This window comes from Gossypium arboreum, chromosome 2 (assembly GCF_025698485.1).
Source record: "Gossypium arboreum isolate Shixiya-1 chromosome 2, ASM2569848v2, whole genome shotgun sequence".
Lineage (NCBI taxonomy): Eukaryota > Viridiplantae > Streptophyta > Magnoliopsida > Malvales > Malvaceae > Gossypium > Gossypium arboreum.
The window spans coordinates 8595989-8615394 of record NC_069071.1 but is presented as its reverse complement, the minus strand read 5'-3'; positions in this window follow the sequence as shown (position 1 = coordinate 8615394).

Below are 19406 nucleotides of genomic sequence, written 5' to 3'. Positions count from 1 at the left end.
CATACACACCGCAAAACGAACTAACAACTACAAACAAATAACAAGAAGGATAATTAATAAACAAAGAGATAATAGAAAAGAGGGATGATGAGAGTCTCAATTTCTTTTCATTTTTTTGGGGGGTTTTCGGCTATAAAAGGCCATTTGTAAACAATGTAAGGGGGATACAAATCTGTACAGAGAAGTTTGAATAAAAAAAGAGAACAGTTCAAGAGGTGATTTTAAATCTCATTTTTCTGTAGATCTTGCTTCGAGTTCTTTGCTTTTTGTTATTTGTGTGTGTAAAAAAAAAAATAAACAGAAGCAAAAATACTTATCTTCTTGAGGAGCCTTCGAATCCTTGTTGACTTCATTGAAATCGAAGCTCTGATGGGATTTAGGGGGGGTCCGATTTGATAACGTGGAGGCAAAGAGTGAAGAACCTTTTGGTTTAGTCGACTGAAGGGGAAAAGAGGTTGAAAAATTTTGAGAGAAAAGGGTTTTGAAGGCTGTTTTGAGAATAATAATCGGTCAGAGGTTATTATGGCCTTGCCTTTTCACCTTGAAAGGTCAATTTGAGCGCCGAGTCCCTCTTATCCTACATTGATTTGTTTTTCAGCCTTGATTCTATTTATTTATTTTTACATTTTCCCTGTGATTTACGCATTGCTGCAATTTGGTCCTCATTTAAATGCCACGTTTCAAAGCTTGGGATATTTGTATTTTAGATCCATGACCATTGGTGCATGTTTCATCTTAGTTTAATCTTTGGTTTTATTAATTTTATTTGTTTATAGATCGTCCTCTTAATCTTATTTTTATTTCAATCGAGTTTTTATTTACTTATTTATGTTTTTATTCATTTTATTTAAGATTTTATTATTTGTTTTTAAAATTATCTTAATATAGTTTTAAATATTGATTTAATTTGTTATTTCATTCATTTGTATAATTGTTTCTTTAAATTGTTTTATTATGTAAAATTTCTATTTTAAAATTTTCTTTATACATGTATTTTGTATTCAAAATTTATACATTATACATTATATATTATTTTAAAATTTATATTATACATTATTTTTTATATATATTGTTGATTCCATATTATTTTATGTATACATCACTTCTTGAATTTATTCACATACATATATTTTTTATATATTTATACATAAGCTAGCTCTTTTAAAAGTCTATTTTATTATAAATATATATATTTTCAACACTTTCATCTGTTATTTTATACATATAATTTTTTAAAAATCTATTTGTATATATAATTGTGTTTTTAAAATTTATTACATATATAATTTATGATAAAATTAAGTTAATCTTATAATACATATTTTAATTCCATGTCATTTTAGCATACAATTGTTTCTAAAATTTATTCACAAGTACGTAACTCATATTAAATTATTTTTATTATAGACCGCGTTATTGATTTCATATTAATATTTTTTTATGTATATATATTTTTCTTTAAAATTATTTATGTGTATAATGCGTTTCTTTTAAGAACCATATTTTAAATCATACAATTTATTTATTGTATACACTTTCATATTTTATTATCCTTATGTACGTATTATTTATATGTGCCATCAATCCAAATCAATTTGTTACATGTAAAATTATGTTATATATCATTTGTTTCAAAATTCCTTTATAAATATACATAACTAAATTTATGTATTTTATAAATATAGTTTTTACCTTTTGTGTATATGATTATATTTTTAAAATTTGTTACATGTATAATTTATATATTTACTTAATTTTTCATACATTATTAATTTCATGCCATTTTTTACAAATAATTATTCCTAAATCTATTTATATATATACATGTTTTATGAATCTATTATGTATATTATATCTTATCATGTATTTTATTATTCTTTTCGTATTTTATATTATTTAAGTTATCATGTACATTGTCAATTTTTTTTAAAAAAATTAATTTGTGTTTAAAATATTTTGCATATAATTTGATTCAAACTTTTATTCTATAATATCTATTTCAATAAATATATATCCTTAGTCTTTATGCAAATTTGTCAACTTATATATTATATGTTATGTGTTCATTAATTCATCATTACTTTGAAAATGTTTTATACCATATCGACTTCAAATTTCCATTTTATTTTGTACATGTTTTGTGGATCGTTTTATAGTGTGCCATATTTATTATTGTTGTATATTATCTTGTCATTATGTTATTTGTTATATCAATTGTTCTCCATTCATGATTAAGAATTTGGTTATATTTTACTTAGAATAGTTGTACATAATTGTTAGATTTATTAATCGTGGTTTATTGTACTTTACGTGTGCATATTATCTCATGTCTATTAATCCCTTTTCTATACAAATGTTTTGTTACAATATATTAAGTATTCCATCTATTTTAAAACAAATAAATATGTTTTGATCTAATTTCTAATTTTCCTTATTATTCAAAAATCCTGAAATAAGTCAATATCCGATATTTGGGAATTCGGGAAGTCGTGCCCTACCGTGTTGGGTATGATTTCTCGGTGAATTAAATATTTGGATATCCTTTTATAAATTTAGTGTACGAGTTTTTGAAAGTCAAAAATCAATCGTATTTTTGAAGGTATAAAGGATCGTATCCAATCGTGCTGGGTATAGTGCTGCATATCTTTGACATGAGAGAATTTTGACAGTTAACTTGAACTATTCACACATTTTAAAGAATCATGCTATGGAAGATCTGTTTATTTAAATCTTTGATATAAGGATAGCATCGAATCAATTTGGTACCAATTTTTGGGCGTAATGAAGGTGCTCATCCTTCCTCATGCATAACCGACTCCTGAACCCATTTATTTTTAAAATTTTACGTGAACCAAAATTGATTTAAATAGAACAAAATGTTTTAGTAAGTGACCCAATCACACCTAAACAAAAGATTGGTGGCGACTCTACATTCGGTTTTAAAAAAGTCGATTCCCGTTTTTTTCAAATAAAAAAATGGTTTCGGCAGCTTGGCGACTCCACTGGGGATTGAACAAAAAGAGTCAGGCCATAAAATTGATTATTTGCTGTCCTTTTGTTAAAGAATTGAAAATTTGTTTTGTAAATCATGATTCTTTTAATTGCATTTGTTTGCATGATTGTTGTGGTTCGTGTCTTATAGAATAATATGGCATTGCATTGCATGATCGCTGTGGTTATACCTGTTAAGTGGGAGTAAGAAACTATGCTTTCGTGAGGTTTTCACCTCCGTATGGGCTAGTGGATTGCTTCCGGGATACATTCGTACCTGTGATTTCGTGAGATTTTCATCTCCGCATGGTCATAGGGAAATGTATTCCTCTGAACCGAACTCGATTCATATGAGCCTATAATGGGTGAGAATTGAGGAATTTGTTGGTTCAGGTACCATTTCTCTAGAACCGAGCTACATATAGTGAACCTTGAGAATCCACTTTAAGTAGAACCTTGCCCAAATTTAGTGGTCACCTGAATAGGTACTTTATTTGATATTTATCTCACTTGTACTAACGTGTTTTGTTTTGTTTTTTTTTTCTAATTGCATTGCATTACATCATCATAGAAAGGAGGTGTTGATTAATATTTAATTTCCAAATAAAACAGTTTGTCATAAGAAAACGAATTTCCTGATAAAGTGGATTATAATACGGTTGTCTGAATTGACGGAAGAAGGCTGACAGTTTGTGGAGAAAAACAAGTCTTTAGCTGAAGATTCAAGTTGATAAAGGATATGGACCAAAGACTTGTTTTTCTCCACAAACTGTCAGCCTTCTTCAGGTATGGACCAAGCTCGTTACGGTACCCGTGCTAAGACAAAGGATATGGACCAAAGGTTGGAAAAACTTGAACAACTTCAAAGAGAGATGCAAGATCAATTACAAATACAGATGCAAGAGCAACTGGCGAAGATTAGGTAGGATATGAGAGATCTGGTGCTAGAGTCTCAAAGGAATATGTTGAATCAGTTGTCTCAATTGCTGACAAAGGGGCTTGAAGAAAGGAAAAGTTCCATGATCAATATTGGGAAGGACAACGAGGAGCCTCTCTACCCTCCGGGTTTCACCCCGGAAAATGCTCAAACATATCCGCAAGGTGTACCTATTATCAAAACTCAGCAATATCAGGCCGATACCTCTACACTAGTGGATTACCCGATAGGCTCAGGCTCCAATCCGGGGGGCAACCTAACCAATCTTGAAGCTCCTGATCTGGATGAAATGGAAAAAGCAAAGATGAGATTGCCAAAACAACTCGATGATCGGTATAGGCGTTTGGAAGAAAAATTGAAAGCAATGGAGAATGTTGACTTCTACTGTGGGATTGACGCTAAGGATCTAAGTTTAGTTCCCGATTTAGTACTCCCGCCGAAATTTAAAGCTCCAGAGTTTGAAAAGTACAATAGGACTAGTTGTCCTAAAATTCACATCACAATGTTCTATCGAAGGATGGCAGGGTATGTTAACAATGACCAACTATTAATACATTGCTTCTAGGACAGTCTGATCGGGTCAGCAGCTAAATGGTACAATCAGTTGAGTCGTGCTAAAATCAATTCATGGAAAGACTTAGCACAAGCTTTTATGAAGCAGTATAGCCATGTAACAGACATGGCATGTAACACCCCTATAACCCGTATCCGTCGCCGGAGTGGGTTATGAAGAGTTACCAATCCAAAACACTACATTTGTACATTCACATTTACATAAATTCATTAGCAATTATATGCATAGCCAAACACAATCAAAGATCGAAATTTAGACTTATACCGATATTCAAAAGTTACCATATTCACATGGCTTATATACAACAACATCTCAAAATATCATTCACTTAAGTCTATTCTATACATGCCATATGAATTCCAAAGCATAATAGTACCAAAACGATAGATAGTGTGACGAGTTGCTGACGATCCCCGAGCAAGTGGCTGGAGTCAACGATCTATAAAACAGAGAAACATAACAAACGGAGTAAGCTTTTATAAGCTTAGTAAGTTTTAAGCAATGCATACAAATATACTCAATTATAAATCGATCATTCAATTTATCAAATAACATTTTCTAAATATATTGCCGTTTGGCCGAATATACACTAGCACATATTGTACATTTAGCATTTTTTTATTTTACTTGAATCTGAACTCATATAACATAGGTAAATCACATACCATCACATAATTTCACATCTTGACCGGACGTATCATGATCATATATATAGTCATAACTCTTATTCACATATGCATCACAGTATACACTTATGGTTCATTTCAAATCAAACTCACATATAAGTACATGATACGTACCTGGGCAACTTAATGTAATGAATGTATTCAATTATCGTTCTAACACGAAGCATCATAGTCTTAGACTGTTATCAAATCACCGGCAATTAGCCTGCTAATTTTTAAACCCAAATTCATCACCGGCACGAAGCCTGCTAGACTTTAAGTCTGAATTCATTCACCGGCATTTCGCCTGCTAGGCTCGAAGCTCGATATTATTTTACCGGCATTATAGCCTGCTAGGCTCGAAGCCCGATATTATTTCACCGGCATTATAGCCTGCTAGGCTCGAAGCCCGATATTATTTCACCGGCATTATAGCCTACTAGGCTCGAAGCCCGATATTATTTCACCGTCATTATAGCCTGCTAAGCTCGAAGCCCGATATTATTTCACCGGCATTATATCCTGCTAGGCTCGAAGCCCGATATTATTTCACCAAGTTTCATGCATATCAAATCATATGTTACTTGATTTCACATAGCACAAACACATTAATAATTTATTTCTTTCATTCGAATAAATGCACATATCACACACCTTATCATCATGTCATAATTCTCCTATTATACATTTTTCATATTACATTCGATTATAAACTATGTTTGATTATTCAAAACTTACCTCGAATATTTTCAACAGTCGCGGATTGGCTATTCAGTTACTTTAGCTTTTCCCTTATCCGAATTTGCCCCTCTATGCTCTTGAGCTAAAATCAACAAATTTAACTTCTCAATCAAACACATATGTACGGCAACCATGTACATTTCAAAAGCTAATTCATTCGCATCATTTGTCCACTTAAGTCTATCACCATTTCATTTTCAAATTTATGTACTTTGTAATTCACATTCGAACACTCAATTATACCTTAACTTATCCATTTCTTTCATTTAAACAACCCACATAACTCATTCATTCATGAACACATTCGGCACTATGCATCTTTACAAATATTTCATTTAAACAATTTTGGCCACCTTAAAGTTAATTCATGCACTCACAATTTAAATAGATTCACTACTCCACAATCGGTCAATTAATTATACAATTAACCATAGCCGACTACCAATCAAGTAGATATTTGTTCACATTTCTTTAACACATATTTATCAACTAGTCTAAGTATTAGCTTTTAGCATATTTGGTCATTAGAGCAACCTATTTAATTTTCATGCATTCTTTTCTAAGGTTACCAAGACCATCCTATGATTAAATATTTACATCATCTTTCATAATACACAAAATTCCTATTAAAACTCTTATACATATACATTTGGCCTAATATACTTCACAACTATACCCCTAGGCTGAGTATTCACAAAGTTCTCAAAACAAAATTTACTCAACTTCCAAGCCAAGTTATCTAAATACACCATCTATACATAAGTACCAAGCCTCAAACTTAATTTATAACTATCTAAATCATTTAAAACATCCAACACCAAATTTTCTTTGCTTTTCATACTATAGTCGAATGCCCATTCTAAGCAATTGAGCCACACATAGTTCAAATTTCAAAATTTAAACTTATAAACTTATAATCACATGGATTTTAACATTATAGTCCATCAAACTTTCATTCATCAATTTCTATCATCAAATACAATTTTTTTTGCAATTTCCTATCATGACCGAATGCACAATTAACCAACATTTAACAAATTAATTCATGGGTTTAAAGTAGAACCAAGAGAGGAACTCAAAAACATGAATTTTCAACAAAACTACCATGAACTTACCTTGAATTTATCTCCCCAAATGACCGAATATTCAAGAGCTTCTCTTCTTCTTTTTGTTTTCTTTAGTTTCGGCTAAGTGATAAAAATAAAGCTCAACTTTGTTTTTATCACCTCATTTTATGTTATAAAATAACATATATTATTTTATACCATAATTTAAGTTTATAATTTATTATTATATAAAGCACATGATGCATTAAACCAACCCCACTACCGTACACTTAAATAAAGTGGTAAAATAGACATGCAAATCCTCTACTTTAATAATTTACAAAATTAATCACTTGGACATTCACCTACCACATTTTTAAAGTTTCTCAAACAAGTCCTTTTTAGCTAATTCCACATTCAAATGACAAAATTAAGACACGATACTTTCACACATGAAACTTCACATATAATAAACATAGGAAAGAACATTTAAAATAATTTTGTGACTCGATTTTGTGGTCCCGAAACCACTTTCCGACTAGGGTCAAATTAGGGCTGTCACATGGCACCCAACAGAATTACCTTGCAAAGTATGGAAAAGAAGCATAATGAGAGCTTTAGGCAATATGCCCAAAGATGCAGATAGGTAGCAACACAAGTCCAACCGCCTCTTTTGGAGAAGGAGACTGCGATGCTTTTCATCAATACTCTGGAAGCCCCATTCATTAATCATATGTTGGGAAGCGCTACTCTGAGCTTTTCAGATATAGTAATGTCCGATGAGATGATTTAAGATGCAATAAGAAATGGGAAAATAGATATGGGAGAAAGTGCTAAAAGGTCAACCTCGGGAAACAAGGCAAATGAAGTGAACATCGTGAGCATGCCTTCCAAATTGGTCAACATAGGCCAGCCAAGGGTTATAACCACTAATCATCAAAGAGAATCTGAATGACATATCCAAAGAGAGGTCCAGGGAATAAAAGTTTCCAAACCTTTATGTACTTGGGGGTGTTTTAAGCAATGGGACTGTGAAAGAGATCCTTGTATTTTTAGAGCTGATTTAGAGTAATATTCAAAACACACTTGTTGCCTTAAGCCTAGGGGCAATAAGAATCCTTTTGTGAAATAGGCTTGTGTCCAAAAATTTTTATTTCAATAAAATGCATTCTTTTTGAATAAATATTCTTTCATTCTTTATATATTCTTTTTTTGGACTATTTTTTTTAAAATATGCTTTCATTCTTCATTCACGATCATACCATACAAATAATTATCCTTGGAATCATTTATTTTTTGGAATTTGCCTTTGTACCTACTATAGGTCCCCAAATATTAATGACATGAGCAACGCTGTAACTGACTCCCTTTTGGGGTGAAATAGTTGTTTAAGCAGATCTCAGGACTTCGAAGATGACAGAGATTGTGACTTATTTCCTGATTTGTTAAGGATGGTAGAACAAAATGAAAAAACAGATCCTACTTTACGAAGGGTTAATGGACATTGTGAACAAGGAGCAAAGATTGAAAACCGAGTCACTACAAGGACAAAATGAATTGTCTTTGAGTTACTTCAAGAAATTCAAAGATGTTTTCACATGACCATGTCAAGATATATTTGAGATATTAAGATCTATGGATGATACAAAATGTCTATACAGTGCCAGAAGGACACATGTTAAAGGTTTCATGGTAGCCACGCTAATCATGAGGTTTGGGTATTGTTGATCCACCATGGAAGGAGATTGCATTGGTTAAGCTATATTTAGGGAGACAAGCCACATTCATTTCTTCACAGATTTTCTCTATATGGGGCAAGGATGTTATCAGGTCATTCTCATCTATTCATCTTGGCAGTCATTGATTACTTCACGAAGAGGGTGAAGGTCACTTCATATGTCAATATTACAAGATCAATAGTCATCAAATTCTAAAAAAAAAAGGGGTTGCTGACAAGTAATGTCAGAAAGGATCACTTTCAAATACAACTGCAAAATGTCAAAAGTTTGTAGTTTGTTCAAAGATCAGACACTATATCACAGTGCAGTAAAGGCATTCAAAAAGAAAAACAAAAGTTCAAAAATAGAAAAAAAGGAAAAGCAAACAATAGAACAAAGGTCATAGTGAAAAATGACTAAGTCTTGTAAAGATTGGCATAAAAAAGTTATCATTTACCCTCTATGTTTATCGAACGTGGGCCGAAACCTTCATTGGGGCAACACATTGATTTATAGGACTGAAATAGTTTTTGAAAATGAGATTCCTTTTCTTCGAGTCTTGGCAGAATTAAAGTTGGATGAATCAGAATGGGTTCAATCCTGATATGATCAGTCAAATTTAAAGAATATCCGTCACAGTCAGATGATGCAGGTTTATGACAGAAAGGTTTATCCTTGAGAATTCCATGAGGGGAGTTTGATATTGAAGAAGATCCTTCTTATACAAAAGGACTTCAAAGGAAGAAATATCTCAATCTAAGAGGGACCTTATGTAGTAAAGAAGGCCTGTTTTGGAGGAGCATTGATATTGACTAGTAGGGTTTGCCCAAATTGGAGCATTCAAAATGCAGTCAAAGAGCATTATACCTAAAATGGGAGAGGCCAAGGTGAAAACCCGCAAAGGGCGCCTTGAGACTTTAAAAAAAATCAAAATAAAAAAATAAAAAAGAAGAAGAAATAATCAATCAAAGAAATTGAAAAAAGAAAGAAAAAGGAGAGGCTAGGGCAAAAACCCACAAAGGGTGCTTTGAGACCAAAGGGGATTTGAGTTGAAAACCCGAAAAGGGCGGCTCAAATTTGGATCAAAATTGGGCATACAATGGTCTTGCTATGCCTAAATTAACAATGAAAAAAGAATGTTACGTCTTGGGGCATTGACAAAGTACTCCGGATCCCTTAAACATAGATTGAGCTCAGAATGGTCCTCAAAAAGTTGGTGCAGAGAAGCTCAAGCTGCGATATCTGGGGCACCTAGCTTTCCATTTTTACATTTTTTTTGTTATCTTTGATTACCTTGTTCTTTTCAGGACACGTCCTAGTAAATTTCTTTCTTGGTTGCATTTGCTTATTTGTTTCGAGCTATGTTCTCAATTAATTCCTTTTTTGTCCATGGTTATGATCTTTTTCAAGCATTTTGCATTGAAATAACGATTTTTGGGACTAATAATACTTTCATAAGGGGAGTTTCGCATATTACTTTGGGGAGTTTCTAAATAATACAGGAGCCTGAAACAGGACTATTGTTTAAAACTCACCAAGCTTAAGGGTTGGAAATATTTCAGCCCAAATTGAGATTATCTCCTTGGATTTTTTGTCAAAGATATTAATTGGTGTTACAATCCTGGCAAAGAACGAGTAATGGGTTTATTCTAAAGAAAAGGAAAATGGTATTCTACATTCATACAGATATTAGGCATATACATCTGTTCATTACACCCAGGGAGTGGTGTAACAGATCAAATTGATTGAAGATGATACAAATCCTATACCTCTGAGTTGCCACAGGATTGATAAAAGAAATCAAATGATTATTTCCCTGAGGTTGCAGTGGGAAGTTCAAACTTTATGTCCTAGAAGTCACAGTGTAAGGGACTTTGGAATTACGGCGGGACAAGCTTGCTGAATAGAATGTGATTGTCTTTTCGGGTTTTCTATCAAGAATATCAGCTGAACAAGATGGCAGCATAATAAATCAGTGATAGTGTCCTAGTGAACAACGAGCAATGATATCTTAAGTTTTTTTTTTAAAAAAAAAAGAAGGAAAAAAGATCATTCTCATTTTTGCATTCATTCATATCACATCCAGTCAGGAGCATTTGATTCATTTCAATCACAGCATCCTAATTATTTGACAGAAGCATCACATCTAGTTAAGAGCATTTGATTCATTTTGATCATAACATCCTAATTATTTGGCATAAGCATGATATATAAAACCGAGTCTATAGGACAGGTCTGAGAGGACGGTGTAGTAACATCGGTGAAGTCAGATCTTATATCCCTGAAGTTGCAGCGGAATGGATTGAAGATTACAAACCTTATCTCCTTGAAGTTGCAGTGGAGCAGGTTGAAGTGTCAGTTGCAGTAAAGCAGATCATAACAAGTCTTATCTCCTTGAGGTTGTAATGGAGTAGACTGAAGATTGAAGATCTTATCTCCCTGAAGTTGCAGCGGAACAGATTGAAGATGGTGAATCTTATCTCTATGTATCGGCAATGGAGCAGATTTTACTGCTAGCCTTATATCTCTGAGGTAGCAAGAAAGCAGGTTAAAGAATGAGTCTTATCTTTCTGAAGTAGCAAGAAAGTAGACTGGGAATTGAAGATTTTATCTCCCTGAAGTTGCAGCGGAGCAGATCGAAGATGGTGAATCTTATCTCCATGTATCAGCAATGGAGTAGATTTTACCATTAGCCTTATCTCTCTGAGGTAGCAAGAGAGCAGGTTGAAGAGTGAGTTTTATCTTCCTGAGGTAGCAAGGATGCAGACTGGGAATTGAAGATTTTATCTCCCTGAAGTTGCAGCGGAGTAGATCTTCGCAGATGGCTAATCTTATCTCTATGTATCGGCAATGGGGCAGATTTAATCCGCCAACCTTATCTCTCTGAGGTAGCAAGATAGCAGGTTAAAGAATGAGTCTTATCTTCCTGAGGTAGTAAGAAAGCAGACTGAAGATTGAAGATTGGAAGAGGCAAATCTTATCTCTATGTATCCGCAATGGAGTAGATTTAAGCCTCAAGCCTTATCTCTCTGAGGTAGCAAGAGAGCAGGTTGAAGATTGAGTGTTATCTTCCTGAGGTAGTAAGGAAGCAGACTGAAGATTGAAGATTGGAAGAGGCAAATCTTATCTCTATGTATATGTAATGGAGCAGATTTAAGCCTCAAGCCTTATCTCTCTGAGGTAGCAAGAGAGCAGGTTGAAGATTGAGTCTTATCTTTCTGAGGTAGCAAAAAAGCAGACTGAAGATTAAAGATCTTATCTCCCTAAGCAGTAGCGGAGCAGATCGAAGATGGCGAGTCTTATCTCCATGTATCGGTAATGGAGCAGATTTTCGCCACTAGCCTTATCTCTCTAAGGTAACAAGAGAACAGGTTGGTGATTGTAGTCTTATCTTCCTGAGGTAGCAAGGAAGCAGACTGAAGATTGAAGATATATTTCCCTAAGTAGTTGTGGAGCATCGAGGATGGCGAATCTTATCTCCATGTATCGACAATGGAGCAGATTTAAGTCACCAGTCCTATTTCCCTAAAGTACAGTCAAGATTCAGCAAAACCGGGCAAAATTGGCCCTATTTGAAGTCTTTGCTCTATTCTTGTTACATGACAATGAGCAAAGAGGGGCAGCTGTAGAAGACCCATTTTGCCCGGGCCTTTGAAATTATTTACAACAAATAAATAAATAAATAAAGTAAATAAAATTAAATTATTTGCAGTCCATAAAATACAAATCCAAACTTGAGGCCTAAAACCAAGAATAAACCGGATCCAACGAATAACCCAAATCCCAGCCCCCCCCAAAAAAACTACTCAGCAAACCCTAAGAGCTTTAGTTGCTACAGCCTCCAACTGCCTCTTCCACGCTAGCACGCCCTCAAACAGCTTCACTCCACGCCATACACACCTGCAAAACGAACTAACAACTACAGCAAATAACAGCAAGGATAATTAACAGCAAAGAGATAATAGAAAAGAGGGATGATAAGAGTCTCAATTTCTTTTCATTTTTTTGGGGGGTTTTCGGCTATAAAAGGCCATTTGTAAACAATGTAAGGGGGATACAAATCTGTACAGAGAAGTTTGAATAAAAAAATAGAACAGTTCAAGAGGTGATTTTAAATCTCATTTTTCTGTAGATCTTGCTTCGAGTTCTTTTCTTTTTGTTATTTGTGTGTGTAAAAAAAAAATAAACAGAAGCAAAAATACTTATCTTCTTGAGGAGCCTTCGAATCCTTGTTGACTTCGTTGAAATCGAAGCTCTGATGGGATTTAGGGGGGGTCCGATTTGATAACATGGAGGCAAAGAGTGAAGAACCTTTTGGTTTAGTCGACTGAAGGGGAAAAGAGGTTGAAAAATTTTGAGAGAAAAGGGTTTTGAAGGCTGTTTTGAGAATAATAATCGGTCAGAGGTTATTATGGCCTTGCCTTTTCACCTTGAAAGGTCAATTTGAGCACCGAGTCCCTCTTATCCTACATTGATTTGTTTCTCAGCCTTGATTCTGTTTATTTATTTTTACATTTTCCCTGTGATTTACGCATTGCTGCAATTTGGTCCTCGTTTAAATGCCACGTTTCAAAGCTTGGGATATTTGTATTTTAGATCCATGACCATTGGTGCATGTTTCATCTTAGTTTAATCTTTGGTTTTATTAATTTTATTTGTTTATAGATCGTCCTCTTAATCTTATTTTTATTTCAATCGAGTTTTTATTTACTTATTTATGTTTTTATTCATTTTTATTTAAGATTTTATTATTTGTTTTTAAAATTATCTTAATATAGTTTTAAATATTGACTTAATTTGTTATTTCATTCATTTGTATAATTGTTTCTTTAAATTGTTTTATTATGTAAAATTTCTATTTTAAAATTTTCTTTATACATGTATTTTTGTATTCAAAATTTATACATTATACATTATATATTATTTTAAAATTTATATTATACATTATTTTTTATATATATTGTTGATTCCATATTATTTTATGTATACATCACTTCTTGAATTTATTCACATACATATATTTTTTATATATTTATACATAAGCTAGCTCTTTTAAAAGTCTATTTTATTATAAATATATATATTTTCAACACTTTCATCTGTTATTTTATACATATAATTTTTTAAAAATCTATTTGTATATATAATTGTGTTTTAAAATTTATTACATATATAATTTATGATAAAATTAAGTTAATCTTATAATACATATTTTAATTCCATGTCATTTTAGCATACAATTGTTTCTAAAATTTATTCACAAGTACGTAACTCATATTAAATTATTTTTATTATAGACCGCGTTATTGATTTCATATTAATATTTTTTTATGTATATATATTTTCTTTAAAATTATTTATGTGTATAATGCGTTTCTTTTAAGAACCATATGTAACGCCCCAATTTTCGGGAATTCTGTGAATGTTGACAAAATTTCATGCTTTGATTTTGTCATTTGTGAGTGAAATTATGAAATAGGACCTATGTGAAAATGTTTGAAAATGCGATAGGCTAAATTGAAGTGGCCAAATAAATAGGAGTGCAAAATAGGAGGATTTGCATGACAAACCTCCCATTTTACATGAAGTGGCTAGCCATCATGTTGTTGTAGACAATATGAGTACTTGATATCCATAATTTATGGTACAAATTGATACAAATTGATAATAGGTTAGGTAAATGTTCCATGATAATAGGTTAGGTAAATGTTCCATGATAATGGGTTAGGTAAATGCTTCATGATAATAGGTTAGGTAAATGTTCCATGATAATGGGTTAGGTAAATGTTTCATGATAATGAGTTAGGTAAATGTTTCATGATAAGAATTTCATGTCTTTTGTATTAAAGAATTAAATGGATGAAATATGAAGTTTTATTAAAAGAAAAAAGGGTGAAAAGAACAAAGTTTTGTCCATCTTTGTTCATCATAGCTGAAAGTTAGAGAAGAGAAAGGAGAGGAGAAAGCTCTTGAGTATTCGGTCATTAGGAGGAGGAAAATTGAAGGCAAGTTCTTGGTACCTTGCTTCTATTTTGAGGTTCATGAGTTCTTCTTGATTCTACCTTAACTCTTGAAGTATATTTTGATTTTTAGTTGTGTTGTGAGCATTTAGTCATGAATTAAAATGAAGGAAATGGTTGTTGTTTCATGTTCTTTTGATGAAAAATGGAAGATAGGTGAAGTTGAGCCAAACAAATGAGCATGCATGCGCCTTAGATGTTAAAGGGAAAAATCAGCTAACATGTTGTGCTTTAAAATGATGAAATGGAGATTATACTTAAGTAAAATCATAGATATGTGATGATTGATTGGTGATATACATGTTTAAATAACAAGCATGCAAGTTAGGTGTGAAAGAGTGATTTGGTAATAAATCTGCTTGGGACAGCAGCAGTAACGTGACTTTGGAAAATCACCATAAATTGTGGGAGATGAATTAGAAGCTGAATAAATTATGTAATTAAAGATTTTTGAGTCTAGTTTCTAATGAAATAAACGAGATCATATTTTGAATTCTGTACAATGAGAAATTTGATTCGTAATGAAGAGTGGTCAGATTAGTCAAACAGTGAAACATGGGAAACTTTAAGAAAAATCTGGTATTGATTGGCCATACCAAAAATTCTGAAAATTTTATGGATAAAAGATATATGAGTCTATTTTCAGGGAAAATTAACGGAACATGATTTGGAGTTTCGTAGCTTCAGTTATAAATGATTTAGTGACTGTTGCTCAGGAAGACAGCTTGCAGTGAAATTATGATTATGTGGTAAACATTGACAAAAATTTGTTAATGAGTTGCTTATTAATTTCTTATAAGCTCACTATGATCTGTAGGTGTGGTTGGCCGAATATTGTAAGGGGTTAATATGTAGTTTGTATTTGAATAGTTAGATTAACGTGTTAGTAATCCAATTGTAGGCGGTTCGTGTGTGGATCTCGTCAACATATAAATCGCATAAGCAATGTGTGTAACTAACACCCTCTTTCTTAGTCTGGATCGGCAAAAGTCGAAAAGCCAAAATGCCGAAAACCGGTATTTTGTAGATTTGCGAGTGTGCGAATGCTTGTGAGGTAAATCGATTAATGTTTTTGGTAAGCTGCAAAATTTGGACTGTAAAGTGCATGATTTCTGTGCCCTCGATATTTTTGGGCTTAATGGGCCAAAATTGGAATGATGGGCCAACGGGCCCAATTCGGTAAGAACCCTCGGTACGTGATTCTGTAGTACGTGAAAGGTAGGAATATGCATGAAAAACCCTAAAATAGATAAATTACTAAAATACCTTTAAAAGTGAAAATTTACGTTTCACCCCTAGGAGATAAATTAGAAATACCGCTAGGTTAAATTGACCTAAATGCATGTTTGATTGTTGTTATTTCTTGCATGCCATGTTGTTATTATCGATGCATGGGATTGGGATATTGACGGAGGAAGTACTGAAAGTGGCTTGTCCACGTCTTGGAGGCTTTGCCTCAATTCTTTGATAGCCGAGCAGCAAGGCGCAAGCTGTGGAGTGTTGAAATTTGGGTGGGTTGAGCTATTCCCACATGGAGTGTAAGTGGCACGGGTGGAGTGTAGTGGTTGGTGGGTTGAGTAGTCTCCCAAATGGGCTTGCATATGTTATTGATGTTGCATGTATTTTCAAATGGGCCTATGGGCCATCTTGTTATCTGAATAAGGGCTAAGGCTCGGTTTATTGTAATCTGAAAAGGGCTCGCCCAATACCACTGTTACTTGAATGGGCTTAGGCCCAATGGGCTTGAGTGACTTGGGCTTTGAATGGGTTTTCCTTACACTGAGTTTCCCCAAACTCACCCTTCTTTAACCTTGCGGTGAGTCTTGATGTGGGTGACTTGGAGTGGAGGGATTGAGTGGCCATTGTGAACACTTTTGGGTTTGAAAAAAGAGACTGGTTTTCTTAAGTTATTTTTAATTACTATTTAAGTTTTGGGTTGTAATAAGGCCATTTTAACTTTATTTTCTTCTTTGATTTTCTGAGATTATATTATTTTAAACAACTTTAAATTGATGGATAATAATAATTCAAATGGGCTAGACTTAGGGCACGATTTCAAAACGATATTTTTTTAAATAACACGATGACACGAATATTCAATTTACCAAAGATAACCACTCAAAGAAATTTCAACTTGTTATAACCAAGTGTGGCAATGGATGTGGACATGTCTAGGATTGGATCCAATCGGAGAGCTTGGTACTTAAGCAGCCTTTATGGCTCACCTCCTCTGTTATGGATACCTACCTGGTGCCCAGCTTCCATTCACTTGGTTAGTTTGACAAAATTCGGCTTTTTTTTTTTTTTTAAAAACACTAAAAAGGGAACACGGGTTTTTGACTTCAAAGTGGCATGTCGGATTCGGCCTTAACGTCTGGGCCGGGTTTGGGGTGCTACACCATATTTTAAATCATACAATTTATTTATTGTATACACTTTCATATTTTATTATCCTTATGTACGTATTATTTATATGTGCCATCAATCCAAATCAATTTGTTACATGTAAAATTATGTTATATATCATTTGTTTCAAAATTCCCTTTATAAAGGGGCTTGAAGAAAGGAAAAGTTCCATGATCAATATTGGGAAGGACAACGAGGAGCCTCTCTACCCTCCGGGTTTCACCCCGGAAAATGCTCAAACATATCCGCAAGGTGTACCTATTATCAAAACTCAGCAATATCGGCCGATACCTCTACACTAGTTTTATAAATATCGCCACTAAATTTTTGTATTTTATAAATATAGTTTTTACCTTTTGTGTATATGATTATATTTTTAAAATTTGTTACATGTATAATTTATATATTTACTTAATTTTTCATACATTATTAATTTCATGCCATTTTTTTACAAATAATTATTCCTAAATCTATTTATATATATACATGTTTTATGAATCTATTATGTATATTATATCTTATCATGTATTTTATTATTCTTTCGTATTTTATATTATTTAAGTTATCATGTACATTGTCAATTTTTTAAAAAAATTAATTTGTGTTTAAAATATTTTGCATATAATTTGATTCAAACTTTTATTCTATAATATCTATTTCAATAAATATATATCCTTAGTCTTTATGCAAATTTGTCAACTTATATATTATATGTTATGTGTTCATTAATTCATCATTACTTTGAAAATGTTTTATACCATATCGACTTCAAATTTCCATTTTATTTTGTACATGTTTTGTGGATCGTTTTATAGTGTGCCATATTTATTATTGTTGTATATTATCTTGTCATTATGTTATTTGTTATATCAATTGTTCTCCATTCATGATTAAGAATTTGGTTATATTTTACTTAGAATAGTTGTACATAATTGTTAGATTTATTAATCGTGGTTTATTGTACTTTATGTGTGCATATTATCTCATGTCTATTAATCCTTTTCTATACAAATGTTTTGTTACAATATATTAAGTATTCCATCTATTTTAAAACAAATAAATATGTTTTGATCTAATTTCCAATTTTCCTTATTATTCAAAAATCCTGAAATAAGTCAATATCCGATATTTGGAAATTCGGGAAGTCGTGCCCTACCGTGTTGGGTATGATTTCTCGGTGAATTAAATATTTGGATATCCTTTTATAAATTTAGTGTACGAGTTTTTGAAAGTAAAAAATCAATCGTATTTTTGAAGGTATAAAGGATCGTATCCAATCGTGCTGGGTATAGTGCTGCATATCTTTGACATGAGAGAATTTTGACAGTTAACTTGAACTATTCACACATTTTAAAGAATCATGCTATGGAAGATCTGTTTATTTAAATCTTTGATATAAGGATAGCATCGAATCAATTTGGTACCAATTTTTGGGTGTAATGAAGGTGCTCATCCTTCCTCATGCATAACCGACTCCTGAACCCATTTATTTTTAAAATTTTACGTGAACCAAAATTGATTTAAATAGAACAAAATGTTTTAGTAAGTGACCCAATCACACCTAAACAAAAGATTGGTGGCGACTCTACATTCGGTTTTAAAAAAGTCGATTCCCATTTTTTTCAAATAAAAAAATGGTTTCGGCAGCTTGGCGACTCCACTGGGGATTGAACAAAAAGAGTCAGGCCATAAAATTGATTATTTGCTGTCCTTTTGTTCAAGAATTGAAAATTTGTTTTGTAAATCATGATTCTTTTAATTGCATTTGTTTGCATGATTGTTGTGGTTCGTGTCTTATAGAATAATATGGCATTGCATTGCATGATCGCTGTGGTTATACCTGTTAAGTGGGAGTAAGAAACTATGCTTTCGTGAGGTTTTCACCTCCGTATGGGCTAGTGGATTGCTTCCGGGATACATTCCTACCTGTGATTTCGTGAGATTTTCATCTCCGCATGGTCATAGGGAAATGTATTCCTCTGAACCGAACTCGATTCATATGAGCCTATAATGGGTGAGAATTGAGGAATTTGTTGGTTCAGGTACCATTTCTCTAGAACCGAGCTACATATAGTGAACCTTGAGAATCCACTTTAAGTAGAACCTTGCCCAAATTTAGTGGTCACCTGAATAGGTACTTTATTTGATATTTATCTCACTTGTACTAACGTGTTTTGTTTTGTTTTTTTTTTCTAATTGCATTGCATTACATCATCATAGAAAGGAGGTGTTGATTAATATTTAATTTCCAAATAGAATAGTTTGTCATAAGAAAACGAATTTCCTGATAAAGTGGATTATAATACGG